A 20,791-nucleotide genomic window follows, 5' to 3' on the forward strand; every position below is an offset into this window, starting at 1 on the left:
TGCTACAGTCACATAATAGAGAAGTCAATTTGTTCATCGTGCCAATGCTGGCTATTTGGTGGAGTTATCCACTGAATCCATTTTTCCCATAGCATTGTGAGTTTCTTCTCTTCAAGTATTTAATTCCTTTGTGAAATTGTCTTATCAAATCTGCTTCCACTAATGTTTCAGACAGTGACATTGTCCTCTGCACATCAAAATCCAGATCATTAGTATATTGTCAGCAGAAGCAAGGGTCCCAATATCAGAACCTTGGCACCTCCACGATAAACGTTCCTTCCCTCCAAAAATATCCATTGACCATTAGTTTCAGTTGCTTATCACTCAGCCAATTTTATATCCATGTTCCTACGAACCACTTCTATTTCCTGACTTAAATTTCCTCACAAGCCTGTTGTGTGGCATTGTATCAAATGTCTTCTGAATGTTCATGTAACCCATATCTACTACACTGCATTCAATGTTTCTGTTACTTCTTCAAAACTTGCAACAAGTTGGCTAAATGTGATGTTCCCTTTAGAAATCTATGCTGCCTCATCCTAATCAATCCAGCTTTCTCTATGGAACTATTAATTCTATCATGAATAATTGTTTCAAAAACTTCCCCACAACTGAAATTATTTGACTAGTCTATAGCTGCTGTGCTTTTCTTTCCAATATTTCTTGAACAAGGCCATAATGCTTGGAATTTTCCAGTCTTCTGACATCTCCTACAAGTTGAGGGAAGACTGCAAGAGTGTGGCCAGTGGCCCCCAATTGCCACTTTCAAAATCCTTTTCTGTATCTCATCCACTCCTGGTGCCTTATCAACTTTAAGTAACAACAGCCTATCCAAACTTTTTGCCTAATCAATTTTGAACAGTTCGCGTGACTGATCTTCCTCCTCTGTTATCTAGGTAGCGTCTCAGTCTTTGCTGAAGAAAAATATTACAAATTTTCCCTCGCCTCCTTTTTCGCCCTTAATTGGCCCCACTTTTCCTTTTACCCTATGTAGTCATGAGCATCGCTGAGTGGGACAATTTTTATTGCCAGTCTCTTTTGTGCTTGACCCTGAGATTACTACATTATGACAGGAATGCCAAGAGATGCCTGCACAATTTGCCGGTTTCTCTTGGACTATCTGGTGGTCACTTATTCCGTCCCTTCCACTGGACCTATCTCTTACTTCATCATAACGCTTCATGATTTGGAACATCTCCATTAAATACTCCATCAGCATCCCTTTAGGGGTTTTCTCCATATAACTTCTTGATGTTATTCTCCTTTCCACCCTCTTTTGAGCAGGGGCATTCTTCCTCGGGTATGGCTCCTAGAATTGTAGCATTTAATCCATTTGTGACCTAATCAAAGGTTGTTACAGGTTTGACATAAGTTGCTTATACTCAGGGCTCCTATTCATAAAACCAAGAATCCCTTATTAACAGCCTTATCTATTTTTCTGCCTCAAACTTGTGTATGAAACCCTACAGATCCTTCATTTTCTGCACTCCTTTATCATGGAACCTTTAATTTATATTACATCTCCTCATGCTCCCTACCAAATGAAGCATTTCACAATTCTCGTTCAGTACTGCAGATGGAAGGAGGTAGGGCAGAAATGTCCCATGTAACAGGAACTGTGTGTTTGTGTACATATATGTGCAGTCATGAATGTAATATAGTTATAAAGAGCACAAAGCTGAAAACAGGGAGATTAGAGATTGTGAACTAGACAAATCCAATGTTGCTGCTTCAGTTCTGCAAGAGCCATCCGAACCATGTAACAGGGTATGCGAAAGGAGCTGATGTAAAGGAGTTACTTGTTAATCTGAACAAAAAGATTGCTGTGCTTTTAGCTAAAGATGCTTTGCAGGAGTGGACATTTTGGTTATAACCATATCTGGGAAACGCAGATAAAATACAGTTGCCACGGAAAGCAATCTAAAGACAGATCCAATAAGTGAGAAAAGTGAGGGATCCAACTGGAAAAACTAGATACAGCACATAGTGCCATATGTGGGTGCTTGTCGTTTCTCAAAATATCTCCATTGAATCAACTAGTTAAAGAGAAATTCACCTCAGTAAGCTAAATATCACTGATCTGTCAAGGATTCCTTAGCTTTATGTTGATTTGGAGTTTGTCCAAGAATTGCTTTGGTCAGGGGTGGGTGGAAAATACTTTTCCTTTAAGATTTTTTGACTCAAAGGGGAATGTAACATGTTTGTTCAAGCACTGGCCTCTGAGGGACACATTGCATAACCCCTCCATCCGATAAACATGTTAACCACTAATATTCAGCTGTCACCACTATTCTCTGTTGGCTGTCCATTCGGCTATTTCATATCCATGCTGCAACTGTCTTTTAGTTCCAGGGACTTCAATTAGTTGGCAAGTCTATTATTCGGTATAATAGAAAATGTCTTTTGAAAATTCACTGAATGCCTAAAAGTGATACAGATGTTTTCTTGTATGGTTTGTTTTTCAGTCTCGCAGGCATCACATCTTGAAGTTAAATAGGAGTATAGTTTTTTTGTTGCCTTAACAGTGACAGTAAGCAACAGGTAAGTGGATATGACAAACATTACAGATGGAGCTACAGAAAGTTCCTCTCAATCTGCAGTAGGCATTGTACACAGCTGGATAATTGCATATATGGTGCTTCTAAAGCTTGACTAATTTTCTAGAATAAAGCCATATAATACATCCAATGAAGGCAAGTGTGCCAAATGCTTTTTTAGCTACCCTGTCTATAATTGACATAAACTACAAAGGAGCATGTACCTGCACTGCTAGGTCCTTCTGTTCTACAATACTGCCCTATCATTAATTGTATAAGCCTTACCCTTATTTGTTGTACCAAAGTGAAATGCCTCACATTTATTCAGATTGAACTCTACCTGCCATTCTTCATCCATTTGATCAAGATCCCTGTTTAATCTTAGAAAACCTTCCTCACTGCCTACTCTGGCACCAATTTTGGTGTCGCCTGCAAACTTGCTAAACATACCTTCTGTATTCTCATCCAAATCATTTGTGCAAATGACAAACGAAAGATGGTTAAGAGAATTCACAAACTAATAGTTCTAGTACTAAGCACAAATCATTTGTTACATAAATATTAATAGCACTCCTTATACAGCCTGATACAAATCCTGTTAGCACAAATCAAAACTACTAACAGAATGACTTTGTTTGACAAATGATCATACCTTTGAAATGTAAATCACCTGAAACATGCATTCAAGGTCACTCAGAGATCTGTTTTTCAGTAAATTGCAGAGTCTTATACTGCATTTAGTTGATGTTGCCATGGTCTACTGTACATCTTATGTGAAAACATGTTTATATGAAGTGGCAGCTTTTCGGAACTGACAGAAACGATCAATATCAACATGTTTCCCATGGGGGGTGCCTGAGAATGAATACCAGACTATAGTTACTAGAGTTCTTGAGAGACTCAAGTTTTTTTCAGTGGATTTCATTGGTCAAATGATGCTGTTTGTAAATCGAAAGAGTTCACTTGACTTTTTTAACCATGCTGCAACTAATTATGGATGATTTGGATACATTTCAGGACTAAGAAGTACAAGTACAAATATTGTTGATCTAACTGGACTGAATTCAATCTGACATTATTTTAATTGTTGCTCCAGGTTCTCCTCCCCCTTAAATTATAGGCTAGATTCAAACTCGTGGCTCGGTTTAATATAATGGAGCAACTTTTGTCATTCAGCAGTCTCCATGCAGAGCATGCTTACAGGTAGTATGACAGACAGACTCAAGGCACGCTCTCTGACAGACTCATGGCACCCTCATCCATCATTCCACACTTGCCCCCCCCCCCCCAACGCCCCCCCATCTCTCCTCACCCTTACACCTTCTCCCCAACACTACTTATTTGTCCACACTACAAACACATGTTCCAGGGACAAGAAGTCTTGACGGGTGGGATTCTTGAACCAGAGCCTCTAGCCCAGAGGTTAGGACACAACCAGCACACCACAAGGCCTCTCTCAATACATCCCACAAAGGTTTAAAGTAATTGCCACTCTATATTCTTATCAATAATAACAGATGATCAAACCATCAAACTATGTCAAACACTCATTTTTCTAAGCCACCATCAGTTGTGAGGAAGGGTCACTCAACCAAAAATGTTAACTCTGATTTCTCTTCACAGATGCTGCCAGCCCTGCTGAGCTTTTTCTAGCGATTTCTGTTTTTGTACCTTCTTTGCGTGTTTTAGTCTCAGTCTTGTTTATCAGTTGAGTTTGCTTTCAGTCGTAAACTGATCGTCACTCTGCCATTCACTCCTCTTCTTGACACGTTTTCTTTTCTTGCCCCAGACCCCATTCCCTTTGCCCCTCCACAACCAACATTTTCATCATGTCAGAGTTTCTTTTTTCCACCCAATCACAGCTGTGGCTGAGGCAGGTCATGAAGGGATAGACAAAAAGGGAATGGATACTTAAGCACATCCTCACCAATCTGCCCAGTACAGATGCATGTGTCCATGACTATCTGTAAGAGAGACCACTGCACTGTGTTGGAGAGACAAAGTCCCATTTACACATTGAGGACCCATTCCATTATGCTTGTGGTACTAGCACCATGCTAGATGGGATAGATTTCAAAACAGAATGAGCAACCAGTGCCTGGGAATTCATGAGGCACTGCGGACCATCAGAAGTAGTTGTTTGGTATACCACCGCAATCTGTAACTTCATGGGCAAGCAGTCCACACAATGACCATCAATCCACGGGAATCAACCCAGATTCAAGGGAAAGTGCTGGAGGACATGTCAGGAGCAGCACCAGACATGCCTAAAAATGAGGTGTTAACCAAGTGAAGCAACAACACAGGACTACTTGCATTCTAAACAGCATACGCAGGAGGTGATAGAGACCCTATAACTAACAATCAGATTTAAGCTCTGTAGTCCTACCACATCTCTTCATGAGGCAGTGGAATATTAAACAACTCACAGAGGAAATGGCTCCAAACATATCCCTGTCTTCAGTGATGGAAGAGCTCAGCGCTTCAGTGCAAAAGATAAGGTTGAAGTACTTGGTTCTTCTGGCTGAAGATAGATACAAGTAGATGATCCATCTCAACCTCTTCCGGTGGTCCCCAGCATTCAAGAGACCTTTTAGAATACTTACAGTGTGGAAACAGGCCCTTCAACCCAACAAGTCCACACCGACCCGCCGAAGCGCAACCCACCCAGACCCATTCCCCTACATTTACCCCTGCACCTAACACTACGGGCAATTTAGCATGGCCAATTCACCTGACCTGTACATCTTTGGACTGCGGGAGGAAACCCACGCAGATACGGGGAGAATGTGCAAATTCCACACAGTCAGTCGCCTGAGGCGGGAATTGAACCCGGGTCTCTGGCGCTGTGAGGCAGCAGTGCTAACCACTGTGCCACCGTGCCACCCACTATCTTCAGATAATTTAATTCAATTCCTGTGATATTAAGAAACACTGGAGTCACTGGATATTCACTGATTATTGCACAATGTTTAGCATCATTCGCAACTCCTCAGATGCTAAAGCAGACTGTGACCACATACAGCAAGTACTGGATAACAAAAGAATTGGGCTGGTAACTGATAACTAACATTTTTAGTGCACAGTGCCAGGCAATGATCATTGCCAACAAGGCAGAATCTAACCATACTCCTTTGAAATAAATGGTGTTACTATCACTGAATCCTACTCACTTGTCTAGATGATTGCAGCTTCATCAGCAGTCTAGGTTAGCTTGACACCATCCAGGTTAGCTTGACTGCTTATCAGTCAGCTTGATTAGCACCACGTTCAGTAGTAGCCATGTGCAACATCTGCAAGATGTACTGTGGCAACACAACCATGTTCCTTAGACCTCACATTCTGAATCCATGACTTCTGCCTCCTGGCAGATGCATGGAAACATCACCATTTACAGCATCACCTTCAATCTTCAGGTCACCACCATCTTCACCTGTGTAATTAGGGATGATTAACAAATGCTGGCCTAACCTCCCGGAAACAAATAAGGATAATCTATGCTCAATCCTAGCATTCCGGTTCACTTCAACAATCTCAGCACTCATGCCCAGATAGTTGCCTGAAACTCTTCTCCCTTTTATACAGAGAATAACACTCAATCATATGGCGATCACTGCTACCAAGGCATACCTTTATTGTGAGAACATTCATTATCTCTGTCATATTACATGGCAGCAAGCTTGTCTAACCTGCTCTCTGGTTGGTTCCGGAAGGTGCTGCTCAAAGAAATTTTCTCAAGAGCATTCTATGAACTTTTTGCCCAGGTTATCATGGACTTTTCCAAATCTAAATGTGGATTAACCTCACTTATGATTATTGCTGTCCTTGATCAAATGCATCCAGTTGGATCAATGTTGTCTCTTTATCCTAATTCTCTCACTGCCTGCAAGACAATACACTCCAAATTGCAGATACTGTAAGCAGTGTTCAAATACTTCAGTAAAACTGGTCTGACCATGAAATCCTTGATGTAGAGCAGAGCAATGGAAATCTTTGGCTCCTTGCGACTCCAGAGCCTTGTAATATGGTTCACGCTTAACCACATGAAATGGCTTAGCAAGCCATTCAATTCAAAGATGATTAGGAATGGACAACAAACGCTGGCTTTGAGACATGTCCACAGCTGATGAAAGAATAAAGAAAGAAAGATCAGAATTAACATCCAGCAGTACCTGAGAGTTTAATAACTAGACACTTGAGTAGGACAGTCTCCTGTAATGTTTCAACACATTTGAATAAAATTCATTGAGATTTTCAACTCATTCAACTAACTGAATTTGCTGTATTTTCTATAATGTCACATTTTTTAAAAAGTGGTCAAAACATACCCACTGTAATCAAACTGACCATAGAGCTGCAGCATGAGTCATTCAAGAGTGAGGAAAAAAAAAGAGAAATGCAGTTGTAATCCAGAATAGTATAATCAGTGGAACAGCCATTGTTCTCTGTGGCCATGATGGAGATTCCAAAGGCTGTGTTGTCTGCCTGATTTTCTTCAGTTCAGGCTCTCTCATCTGGGCTGCAAAGGAACTTGGAGTAGGAGGGGAAAGATCCAGTTGTCATGTTCCATATAGATACCCACGATATAGGTAGGAGAAAAAAAGGTGCTGCTGAGGGATTACAAGCAGCCAGCGACTAAGGTAGAAAGCAGAACGAAAAGGTAATAATCACCAGATTACTATCTGAACCACGAGCTAATTGGCACAGGGTCAACAAGATCAACGAGGTAAATGCATGCATCAAAGATTGGTGTGGGAGAAACTATTTTGAATTCAGAGTCATTGTCACCAGTACTGGGGAAGGAGGCAGCTATTCCAATTGGATGAGTTCCACCTGAGTCCTGAAAAATTGCATAAGAAGGGCTGTGAATAGGGCTTTAAACTAAATAATAAGGGATGTGATCAATTGCATGGAAAATTACGGAAAAAGTTAAAGTGGAGAAGGGCTCAATAGTAATAGTGTTTATTAAAGTTTCCAGAACAAGTAATAGGACAGAGAATACAGATAGGCTCCAGAATCTAACACAGCAGATAAGGCAACAACTTTGAGAACGGTGGCTGTCAACAGAGGACTGAGGGTGTTGCACTTAAACACACACAGTTTATAAAATAAGGTAAATGAGCTTTTAGCACAGATTGAAATGAGCAAATATGATGTTGTAGATATCCCAGAGACATGGCTGCAAGGATAACAGGGCTGGGAACTAATTCTCTAAGTATACACATCCTATTGAAGGGACAGGCAGATGTGCTGAGGGGACAGGGTTGCCTTGTGAATAAGAAATAAAATTAAATCAAAATCAAGTGATATAGAGTCTGAAGTTGTAGGATCTGTGTGGGTAGAATGGAGGAACTGCAAAGGAAAAAATACTATGATGGGGTTATTTTCAAATCTCCTAGCAGTAGTCAGGATATAGGGAAGAAAATAAATCAGGACATGGAAAAGGCATTCAACAAAGGCACTGTTTCAATAATCAATATGTAGGGAGACTGGGAAAATGAAGTAGGGAGCAGATCCCAAGAAAACAAATTTGTGGAATGTCCACATTCCATGGTTTTTTAGAGCAGCTTGTGGTGGAGTCCACTTGGGATTTGGTGATGCGTAATGAGGCAGACTTGATTAGGGAGTTTAAGGTTAAGGAACCTTGAGGGGGAAGTGACCATAATATGATAGAATTCACCCTGCAGTTTGAGAGGCAGAAGCTGTAACAGTATTACAATTGAGTAAAGATAACTACAAAGACATCAGGGTTGAGTGAAAGGGGAGTTTGCCAGAGAAAATTGTGGAGCAGCAATGGCAGGACTGTCTGAGGTTGGTTCAGGAGGCACAGCAGAAACTCAAGATTTAGATTCAGATTTAGACTTTATTGTCCCATGTACCAAAGCACAGAAGTACAGGACAGTGAAAAGTATCTAATGGTACAAAGGTACCTAAGATACAAACAACTCAGGTGCAAAGTAGCATGAGAAACAAAATTAAAAAGTTAAGCATTGCAAACCTTCATAGAATAAGTAGAAAAATAAAGAAGTTAAAAGTTCAGCAGTCTTTGATGAGTGCTTGCTGGTGCCCCAATCCCCTCTGCTTAGCTCACTGTGCAAGAGACCTCAGCTGCCTGTTCTCAACACCGCCACAGATATCGTGGGTCTTCCCTCACACTCACTCTTCCTTCACACACATTCTTCCCTCATTGGGCTGCAATGCCATTGCCACTCCTGTTACCTCCAGTACATGCCCAGGCAGGACCCACTTGCAGTCTCCAATTGCCAGGAACATGCCATCCTGACTTGGAAATATATCACTACTTCTTCAGTGTTGCTGGGTCAAATTTGGGAATCCTGTAACAGCAACAATGAAGCTCACGACCACCTTCTCAAGGGATGAGGTAATAAATGATGGTCCACATCCTCTGAATGACGTCAAAACATTCCCCCAGTGTCCTAGTCAGCACAAATCAATCCAAAGGTTTGGATTGATTTGGATCCAACCACAGCAGGTTCAACCATCTTTGTGCATCAAGATTTTCAGTGGGTCCTAAAATGTAATGGCCTTGAATATTTTAAAATTTACTGCATGAATGTATAAAGAATTGTAAAAGAGAACTCTCAAACGTTCCTGACAATAATTCACCCCAATGAAGAAGAAATATTTTAAGGGGAGGATGAGGCTACTACAGCTGACAAGGGAAGTCAGGAACAGCATTACAGCAAAAGAAAACCATATAATGTAGTGAAGGTTAGTGGAAGCCAGAGGATTGGGAAGCCTTTAAAAACCAGCAGGGAAAATTTTAAAAAAGCAATAAAGGGAAGAGAAGATGAAAGAGGAGGATAAGCTAGCTAGAAATATAAAGGAAGATTGCAAGAGTTTTTTTAGATATCTAAAAGGTAAATGAAAGGCAAGAGGGGACATTGGACCACTGGAAAATTAGGCTGGGGATGTAGTAATGGAGAACAAAGAAATGGCAGAGGAAAGGAATTGCCATTTTTCATCAATTTTCACAGTGGAAGACTCCAGCAGTGTACCAGAACTTCAAGAGAGTCAGCAGCAGTGGTGAGCATAGTAGCTATCACTAAGGTGAAGTTGCTGGGGAAAGCTGAAACATCTGAAGGTGAATAAATCATCCAGACTGGATGGACTACAGTCTAGGGTTCTGAAGGAGATTGCTGAGGAGATTGTAGAGGCATTGTTGATGTGGTCAGGTGGCTAGCAGTAGAAATAGTTAATAACTTTAATCAAACAGAGTAGGAATTTTGGTCAAGATAGTTTAAACTCTGAGCTCAAATAAAGCTGCCACCCGGACATATTGAGACCTGTCGTGTAAACTGACACCAGCAGTTTCTTTGAGGCAAGTTTTACGGTGTCTGCAAGACATGCTGGTACCATATTACCTTATGTTGGCCCTTCACACAAATGGGGGTAGTATTTGATTCATGCCAAACCTATATAGTTAGAGTTAAGGTTAAATGTAAATTAAGTTAGAGCTAAAGTTAAATGAAGTCAAGTTTGATGAAAAAAGAAGCCAATGCTGTAATGAATGTATGTTTTACGTAGAGTATTAGTACAGAGAGTGTTAAATAAAGAAGTGTTTGTTTCATTAAATCTAATTTTGTCGGTCACACAAGGGAAGAACACCTACATAAAAGGTTTGAGTACTCCTTTTGGATGATTTGGAGATGCCGGTGTTGGACTGGGGCAAACAAAGTTAAAAATCACACAACACCAGGTTATCGTCCAACAGGTTTAATTGGAAGCACACTAGCTTTCGGAGCGACGCTCATTCATCAGGTGGTTGTGGAGGACACAATTGTAAGGCACAGAATTTATAGCAAAAGTTTACAGCGTGATGTAACTGAAATTATACATTGAAAAATACCTTGATTGTCTGTTGAGTCTTTCATCTGTTCGAATACCATGATAGTTTCACTTCTTTCATGTGTAAATGACAAAACTTTTTTTTAAAAAAGTTGCATTCTCAGGTTAACTGTAACAATTGGTGTTAGCTAGACAGTGATGATCTTTCAGGAACAACTAGTCAGGGAGGATCCTAAAAGGATTGGAAAATGGCTAATCTAACACCCTATTTATAAAGTGAGGCAGAAGACAAGACACTACAGGCCAGTCAGCCTGATCTTGGTTCTTAGGAAGATTTGCGTGCTCATTTTTAAGGATGAGATTATGAAGTACTTGAAAGTACGTGGTAAAATAGAACTGAGAGAGTATGGCCTTGTCACAAGGAGGTTGTGCCTCACAAATTTGTTAGGATTCTTTGAGGAGATCATGAGTAAGTTAGGGGTGGTACAGTGGTTAGCACTGTCACCTCAATGCCTGGGACCTGGGTTCAATTCCCACTTCGGGCAACTGTCCCTATGGAGTTTGCACATTTGCCGTGTTGGCGTGGATTTCCTCAGGGTTCTCTGGCTTCCTCCTACAGTCCAAAGATGTACACGTTAAGTGGATTAGTTATGCTAAATTGCCCATAGTGTCCAGGATTAGTCAAGGGAAATGCAGAGTTGTAGGATAGGAGGGTTGATTTGGTTGGGACACTCTTCGGATAGTCAATGTGGACTCAATGGGCTGAATTGCCTGCTTGTATACTGTAGAGATTCTATGAAATTAGATAAAGAAGCCTGTGGACGTGATCTATTTGGATTTCCAGAAGGTCTTTGATAAGGTGCCGCTCAGAGGAGCCTGCTAAATAAGACCACACAGTATTAGCGGGAAGGTACTGGCATGGTTAGAGGATTGATTCATTGAAAGAAGGCAGAGAGTGGGGATAAAGGGATTTTTCAGGATGACAGTTGATGACTAATGGTGTTCCGCAGTGTTGCGACCACAATTATTCACATTATACATGAACGATCAAGTCAAAGAAACTGAGGACATTTTTGCTGAGTTTACAGATGTCACAAAGATAGGTGGAGGGACAGGTAGTGCTGCGGAAGTAGGGAGGCTGCAGAAGGACTTGGACAGGCCAGGGGAGTGGGTAAAGTATGTGCCAGATGGAATACAGTGTGGGACAACATAAGGTCGCGCACATTGGATGGAAGAATAGAGGTGTAGATTATTTTCTAAACAGGGAAAGACTTTGGAAATCTGAAGCACAAAGATACTTAGGAGTCCTAATTTCGGATTCTCTAAAGGTTCAGTTGGCAGTTAGAAAGGCAAATGCAATGTTAGTATTCATTTCAAGTAGATTAGAATACAAGAGCAGAGATGTACTGCTGAGACTGTACAAGTCTCTGGTCAGATTGTATTTGGAATAGTTTGAGTAGTTTTGGGTTTCATATCTAAGGAAAAATGTGCTGACTTTGGAGGCGACTCAAAGGAGGTTTTCATGAATGATCCTGGGGATGAAGGACTTGCATATGAGGAGTTGTTGAAGATTGTGTGTGTGTACTCAATACACTTTAGAAATATGTGGGGGAGTCTGATTGAAATGTATAGAATACTGAGAGAACGAGATAGGGTGGACATGGAGAAGTTTCCACTGGCAGCAGAAATGAGGACCTGAAGGCACATCCTCAGAGTGAAGGAATGACCCTTTAGAACTGAGATAAGGATTGTGCTAGAGGGTGATGAATCTGTGGAACTCACTGCTGCAGAATGAGGTGGAGGCTGAGTTGTGTCATTAAGACAGTAATAGATAGGTTCTTGATTAGTAAGGGGATCAAGGACTAAATGGAGAAGGCAGGAGAATGGGGTTAAGAAACATATCAAGCTTGGTCAAACGGTGGAGCAAATTCAATAGGCTGAATGTTCTAATACTGCTCCAATAACATAAGGTCCTATGATATTTGATTATGAAAAGATTACTGATCTCAGAAAATCTTTGTAGGATTATAATTTATGATGTGTTCTAGAGGTCAATATTAAGCAAGAAACCTGCTGTTATAATTACAAAATAGAAGGACATATAATGGGCTATAAAATCCTCCAAATCTTTGGGGGCAAACATGACAATAAACTTCAATGAGCTGCTTTCCAAAAACAAATTCCATTTAATATTGAATGATGCACTTCGATATAGGTAAAATGTTTCAATTGTACTTCTGGGAATCCTTTTGCAAGCGAGTTAATAAAATCACAGAGGCAAGAAAATTGTTTAAAGTATAGCACCCTCTTGTCAGATGTGATTCATAATAAACTAAAATGGGTACTTTTTAAAATAAAATTGTTAACTGTCCTTTCTTCAGCAACTGAATTAGAAAGGTGTAGACATTTGGTGCAATTCGGTGCTTAAAAAAGGAACTAATTCAGTTAGAGAAACCAGAAAATGCTGGAAATACTTCAACAGATCAACACCTAGAAAGTTTCTGTGCACATCTGAGGAAATTTGTAGAGGAATTCAACAGGCAATTTCAGGAATTAGGTATGATGGAACAAATGTTTGTCTCAAAGCCATTTCTTCAAGCAGACTTGAGTGGGTTTGGCTAAAAATTCCATCAGGGCTTTGATTTACAAAGCAAATGGAGTTGATATGGGGATACTTCCTATGTAAAATTACATTGATCTAAATCACTGTCCCTTGATCTGATCTATGTGTAAAAATACCCAATCACCCTGTGTTTTTAAACTGAAAGCTTACTTTGACTGCACGTACTTCTGTGAGACAGCACTCCTCCAAATAAAGATAATCAAGTTTAAGCATCACACCCGCCTCACAAATACCCATTTGCTGGACTGTATACAACTATTAGACACAAACCATGACCCAGACTTCAGTGGACTGGCAGCTGAGGACAAAATTATTAATTATAGAGACTTTGATTTAGATTTATACAACATTCAAAATAAACTTTTTCTTCAGGGCAGATCCTGGGTTGCACTTAGATCCAACAAGTGATGAAAAAGTTGGAGACCATTGCCTTAGATGATGCATCAATAGCTAAATAAGTCTTATCACCTATTCACTGTGCCCTGGGAAAATAAATATACAAGTGTACTATCCTCTCCTTCAAAGTATTAACAGGAAAAGAGAGGGTAGATAAATTATTTTCATTTGTTGGGAATTTACAATTAGGTGGCAGTCTGAACATCAGTGCCAAACCATTTAGGAGAGATTTTAGGAAGCCGTTCAACACACTATAAGGGTGGCAGATTTTTGGAACACTCTTCACAAATGGCTGGATAAGTTGTTAATTGATGCTGGATAAATTGTTAATTTTAAATCAGAGATCGATAATTTTTTGTTAAGCAAAAGGAAATTAAAGGATATGGGCCAAAGGCAGCAATATGGAGTTAGGCCTGAAATCAGACATGGTCTCATTGAATAGTGCAAACAGGCCTAAGGGGCTGAATAGCCTTCTCCTATTCCTGTGTTGCTGCTAGAGAGACATTACATCATTGACGTATCAAGCTGTTTTGCCAAAGTGCTTAATTAATCTAATGAATACAGGCTAGAATTGAAAACCATCTGACATTGAAGCAAATCCTGCATTGCAACCTAGAAAGAGCTTGAAGAGAAAAATCAGCAGTAGGTACGTTGAAAGGTACTGTAGGTATGGTCAAAGTGGTGGGGCTAACTGTAGTAGACGTACAGAATTATTCCAATGTTTCTGGGAGCATGTACAGCTTCCTGGCACAGAATGTTGACCCTAACCATGGCAGGAGTTCTGAAGCCTGGATATTGATAACTTTGAATGCCCAAAGCAAATTATTATCTGCCTCCTTCGCATGCTGAACCTTCCTACACATATCCTGTGTCTACTCTTCTTCCTCAACAGAGTAGGGTATAAAGGAATTCTGATTATGAAACTCAGGTAGCCAAATAGATTCACTCAATTTTACATGATGGCCCAACAAAGGCAGGATGAGAGGTCCCCAAGCATTGCAGATGATTTTTTTTTAATAAAGGCCTAAATATATACTTTCACAATTTTAAGATCCCACTTCTTAATCTTTTTCCTAATTCACTAAAAACTGCTTGGAGGACCCCAACACTTATCCTGTCATTGGCATCAGGAGGCAAGACACAATGTCCTAGATTCATCCATTGTACATAGAGATGCCTGACTGTAGCACTAACTGGAGAATCCACACCACTATTCATTTTTCAATCTGCTCCCCAGACAACTGAGCCAACAAGTGATGCTGTGCACTTGGCTTACAAACCAAAGGCACCATTTACGATTCTTTCTGGAATGCTCTGAGATTTCCAGAATGGAAATTCCAATGGCTTGGCTGAGCTGAGGCTATTTTTCACTGCAACCTAGGCAATGCTATAGATTTTCATGATTGAATAAGGCATCCATGTTGAACATGTACTTAGTCCAACTGCTCAGGAGCAATAACCAATAAGTACCTTTGACCACCAACCCATCTTTTAAAGGGACACAATGTCCAAATGTCTCCAAACCTCTACCCTATTAGAATTCCTCCCTATATCTTCCCCTTCAATAAATTACATTGACATTTTCATCGTGACCCAACTTACCTGCAGTTGGATTGTACCTTGCCATTGCAGAGAGTTAGCAGTAATGGTCTGCATATAAAAGGGATCAGGATCATAGCAAGTATGTCAAAATATAAAGCATTTGCTATTACATTGGTTTGCTTCCATTTTAAATAATTTGCATATGTTTTATGAAACTACTTAGCCTGAATTCAAAAAGACAGCTGGGCCATTGGATGGAAAAGTTTTGGTTTCATCTTCTAGAGCTATTGAGTGAAAGGTACACAAAGAGAACAATGAGATTTGTTTACATTTTTCCATGTGTGTGTGGTAGGAGTCAATAAGTGCGTGGAGTGCGCAGGGGACATACTGAGTTTGCACATAAGTTCCTTCATGGTCTACCCAAGATTGGTATCAGCCTCCATTCCTTACAATAGACCACAGCCTTTTCCCTGAAACAGTCTTGTTCAATTAATGCTGAACTCCGATCATTTTGCAGGTTATAAATCCTTAGCTTAAAAAGTTGTAATGCTACCATTATAGATGTAAAAAGAAATCGCTATTTATGCATTGTCCACATTAGGGCAGGCAGGAGCACAAAACACAGCTCATCAGATATTGGACGCAGGGCAGCACCTATAGAAAGCAGGAGGTGACATTTCAGGCAATTGCTCTTTCTTGAGCTTGCAAAAAGAGAGAGTAAACTAAAATGCATATATGTTGAAGAAAGATATGAAACACCTTTGCTGATAGTTCCAGATAGACTACAGATAGTAGATAGTGCTTGTTGTACCAACTTTAAACAGCAGCACGAGGTTATGTCATCTTGCTGTAGGGTCGCATCAACATTACTGACATGCACAGCAGCAGGCAACCACTGTTAAACAACTTTATTTACACATCTCCAACAGAAGGTAGTATAACACAATGCTCAGCTGTTGCAATATATTGCATTCCATCTTTCCAAAGAAAACAACCAAAATAAAAGCCTGTTTCTCCAAATTAGTAGTTACCTTACCACCATTTCTTGGGAATTGAAGGGCTGTGCTCAGCTTTCCCGTTTCTCGCACTGCCACCTGCAGTGATTATTCCCATGCAAGGTTCTCCATACATGCTGTATAAGCCATTTTGCGTATTCTCCTGCCAATAGGAATGAAGGAGAATTTTCTTCCTTTCTCTTATTCATCTCGACCTCTTCCAGGAAATCGACAGTCAGTGCATCTAGCCTCTTGTTTCCTCAACATCCCGAACGCTTTTCCAGAATTTATGCAGAAAGCAAACGTAAGGCTTGCCAGTGACACCGACATAACACAAAAGAATTTTTTTTAAAAAGAAAATGCTTTAAATGAGCTGTTGTCTTAAACTCTGGAAGTGGGTGGGTTGCCTAGCAGATCAGTACATTGGATAGCATTTTGATTCTAATTATTCTGAAAGCAGTGCAACTATTTTTCAAGCCATTATAGCTAGGTTCAGGACTGCCACATATCACCATGACCAGTACAGACAACCAACTCTGTTGACAGTGCTCTGCCTCAAACATAAGGATACAACCTCTTTTCTCCCTGAAGCTGGGATATGTACAAATGGCACGTGCAATGTCACTGGTGCATGTATTTGAAGGCAAGCCCAGTGGCTCCAGAGATTCAACACTGAGATAGACTTTGTCACTGATCGAGTTCGGTTGAAAATGTGTCCTACGCTTCAACAAATACCATCAAATTAAATGTGATTATGTCAATGGGGAGGAGAAATTTATGACATGCAAGGACTCCAAGAAGTGACAAGAAACAGGTAATTGAGAGAATACAGAAGTGTAGAGACTTCAAAATTTGTACAGATCTTTGTATCTTCTGTGAGCACCACTGGTCCCCTATTGTGAAAGATGGTAGGTAATAGGATTCCCCACTTTTCCACCAAAATCGCATTTCCATGCTGGGTACTGCATTATCACAGTGTCGCCAACAGATATTACAGCCTATGGCCTGAACTGGACAGAGGGAGCAAGGTCCCCATCATCCCAGAGTCCATGTTAGCTCTTGATAAAGCATTCCAATCAACCCCAGTCCCATTCTTCAGCAAGCTTATTTCTTTAGTGTACCCATCCAACTTCATTTTGAAATCATTTCCATCATCATCTTGTTAAGGCAGTAAATATCAGTTCATCACTGCTCGCTGTGTGATAACTTCTCATACTCATTCCCACAAATGCTCTTAAATTTGTGTCATTTCGTCCACGTATAGCAGCTAATGCAAACTGCTTCTTTTGTTTACCTTACCTTAATGGGTCATAATTTTGTACACCTCGATCAAACCCCACCCTCAATTTCCTTTCGCTCCAAGAAGAACTTTTTTGTTAAAATCCCTCATCTCTGGTAAATTATCTCGTAAATCTCCACAGCAACGTCTCAAGGATCCTCCAGTCCTTGCCTAAATTGTGGAGACCAGAACTGGATTAAAATTCTCTAGTTGTGGCCTAAGCAGAATTTTATCCAGGTTCAGTATTACATCTCTTGCCTTTGTGCTCACTACCTCTATTTATCAGGTCCAGATCTCAATATGCCCTGCCACCTTCAAAGATCTATACACACAGTATCCTGGGGGGCCCTTTGACCCAGTACACTATTTAGATGGTGCTATTTGATGTTTATGCCCTTGCTTGAGAATTTACAGTAATCTTGCACCTCATTTGTGGGCAGCACGGTGGCACAGTGGTTAGCACTGCTGCCTCACAGCGCCAGAGACCCGGGTTCAATTCCCACCTGAGGCGACTGACTGTGTGGAGTTTGCACGTTCTCCCCGTGTCTGCGTGGGTTTCCTCCGGGTGCTCCGGTTTCCTCCCACAGTCCAAAGATATGCAGGTCAGGTGAATTGGCCATGCTAAATTGCCCGTAGTGTTAGGTAAGGGGTAGATGTAGGGGTATGGGTGGGTTGCGCTTCGGTGGGGCGGTGTGGACTTGTTGGGCCGAAGGGCCTGTTTCCACACTGTAAGTAATCTAATCTAATCTAATTTGCATCGAGGGAAGATAACGGCAAGCTCTTCCATTTCTAACTCAATTCCTGGGATGCAAATCTGAATCCCGACTGGATAATCTATCTGCTTGAAACATAAGCAATCTTTCAATCCTGGCTGACAATTTTCACCCCGCCTCGAACTTCTTTTTCAACCGGTATTTTGGCAGCATCCATTTTCTTAATGAGTACTCTATTTTTTCTGGAACTTACTAAGTGTTCTAGCCTTACCTATGTTTTTTAATAGGTTACACGTTTACTCACTCAGGTTTAGAAGAACTAGGGATGATCTTATTGAAACATACAAGATTCTGACAAGGTAGGTGTTGGAGAAATACTTCCATTCATGAGGGAATCTTGAACTTGGAAATATAGTTACATGATGAGGGGACATATATTTAAACTGCGATATGAAGGAATTGCATCTTCTAGAGTGCAGTAAATGCCTGGAGTACTTTTTGTTCTTAAAGGAAGAGGAGGAACAACTTCTTTAAATACAGGCAGTGGCTAGGATCTAGAATGCACTGAGAGAAGACTGTAACTTTCAAAACTGGATTCAAAATTGAAAAGCAGGGAACAACGAGTTGGCATCATTGAATTCCTACAGTAAGGAAGCCATTTGGCCCATCGAGTCCACACTGATCCTCCAAAAAGCATCACACTCAGACCCACTCCCTTAACCCTGCATTTCCCATGACTCATCCACCTAGCCTGCACATCCCTAGATACTACGAGCAATTTATCATGGCCAAACTACCTAACCTGCACATCTTTGGTCTGTGGAAGGAAATCGGAGCATCTAGAGGAAATCTATGCAGACATGGGGAGAATGTACAACTATCCCCACTAGTCCTGGGGTCATCATAGAAGTTAGAAATTAATTAAGTTACTCATGATGCTTGTCATCTGAGTGTGTGGCTACTAATGATAGCTGGTCGTGTCGTTTTGTGGCTAGTTGGTGTTCATGGATGCGGATCATTAGCTGTCTTCCTGTTTGTCCTATATAGTGTTTCGTGCAGTTCTTGCATGGGATTTTGTACACTACATTGGTTTTGCTCATGCTGGGTATCGGGTCCCAGTGCCCAGTTTACCAGTTTGATGTACTTAGGTTAATAAAAAGTACTGACCAAGTCTTTGTATTTAAAATGAGCTGCCATTCAAGAACCAACATTATCTGTGAATACCAACTGTTTTGACTACATTTAATGAAGTCCCTAATGAATATGTTTCTACCTGAACCTGGTTTTCTAATTTCAACTGATAAGGATGTTGCTTGATCAGTCCTGACCCTCCCACATCCATATCATGTCTAGCTAATGTAGTACAACCGGGTATACCTCTACAGATTCTCTTATGATTTCTGTATAGTCTTGTTAAACCCTACCCTTACCCTTCCTCTAAATGAGGACTTGTGTTGGCAAGTTGAATTGTAGGAGGTTGACTTGGGAAAATTGTCTACATCTTCTTTCTATCTCACCCGTGTCATCTCTATCATCGTCCACTACTCTTACCACCTGACCCACTTAGAACATAAGAACTATGAGTAGGCACTTCAGCTCCTCAAGCCTGCTCCACCATTTGCAATGACTGATCTAATCTCTGCCTCAACTCCACTTTCCTGCCACTCTGCTTCAGCCTTCAATCCATTTTTAATTAAAAAATATTTTTATCATTTCCTTAAATTTAGTCAATGCCCCAGCATCCACTACATTCTGGATTCGTGAGTTCCAAATTCACGACCCTTTGAGAAAAGTAATTTCTCATCTGTTTTAAATCTGCTACCCCTTATTCTGTTATGACCTCTCATTCTAGGTTGCCCCATGAGAAAACATCCTTTCTCCATCTACTTTGTCAATCTCCTTTAACATCTTATGTACCTTAGTTAGATCTCCTCTCATGCTTCTAAACTCCAGAGAACAAAAGCCTAAACTGCTCAGTCTCTTATGTCTGGAATCAATCTACTGAACTGCCTCCAATTCAATTACATCCCTCAAGTAAGGAGACCAAAATTGTATACAATACACCAGGTGGAGGATCCTTATTCTATTCCTTGAAATATCATTTCTGTTTTTGTGACATAACTAATTTTTCTTCCAATGATCAGGGGTATATCAGATATGCCACTTTACTAATCCAAACCTTCTTGCACCACTGAATTGAAAACAGAACTTTACTCTGCAGAAGTAGCAGTATCAATACTTCATCAGCTGCTTGAAACATTCTAGAATAGTTGTCTGCCCATTCCTTCACTTTTACCAGTGATACTTCTAAATGCTTTTGTGCTACCTTACTTGTTGTGGTGAATCTTTCCAGAAACATGGAAACATAATCCAACAATGAGAATTCATCTTTGTCTTAAGAACTTTTCCTGATCAATTTTATTGGACCTCATCTCATGGCCATAAATCAATGGAAATTGATTAAATTCAGTATGTTCACTGAGGAATCCTTGTGAGAAAATGGTAAGAAATCTCACCCTTTGTCTCAGTCCTGTGGGTATACAAGACAGTAGGCCTTAATCACGAGTCTGATGCACTTTCTCTAAAGCTCCCTTAGTTTGCAGATGATCCTGTTTTATACCAAAACCATTAATGATTTGGAAAGCTTAAGACAATGTTAGAACCTGCCAGCCAGACTACTGCGACCACTAGGACTCATAACAGCACACAAACCAACAGCCACTCTCAGACAACAACTCACCAGGACGAAGGACCCGATACCCAGCATGAGCAAAACCAATGTAGTGTACAAAATCCCATGGAACTGCACAAAACACTATATAGGACAAACAGGAAGACAGCTAGTGATCCGCATCCATGAACACGACACGACCAGCTATCCTTAGTAGCCACACACT

This window comes from Chiloscyllium plagiosum, unplaced genomic scaffold (assembly GCF_037043375.1).
Source record: "Chiloscyllium plagiosum isolate Xiang-an unplaced genomic scaffold, Cpla_swu_hap1 HiC_scaffold_3, whole genome shotgun sequence".
Classification (NCBI taxonomy): domain Eukaryota; kingdom Metazoa; phylum Chordata; class Chondrichthyes; order Orectolobiformes; family Hemiscylliidae; genus Chiloscyllium; species Chiloscyllium plagiosum.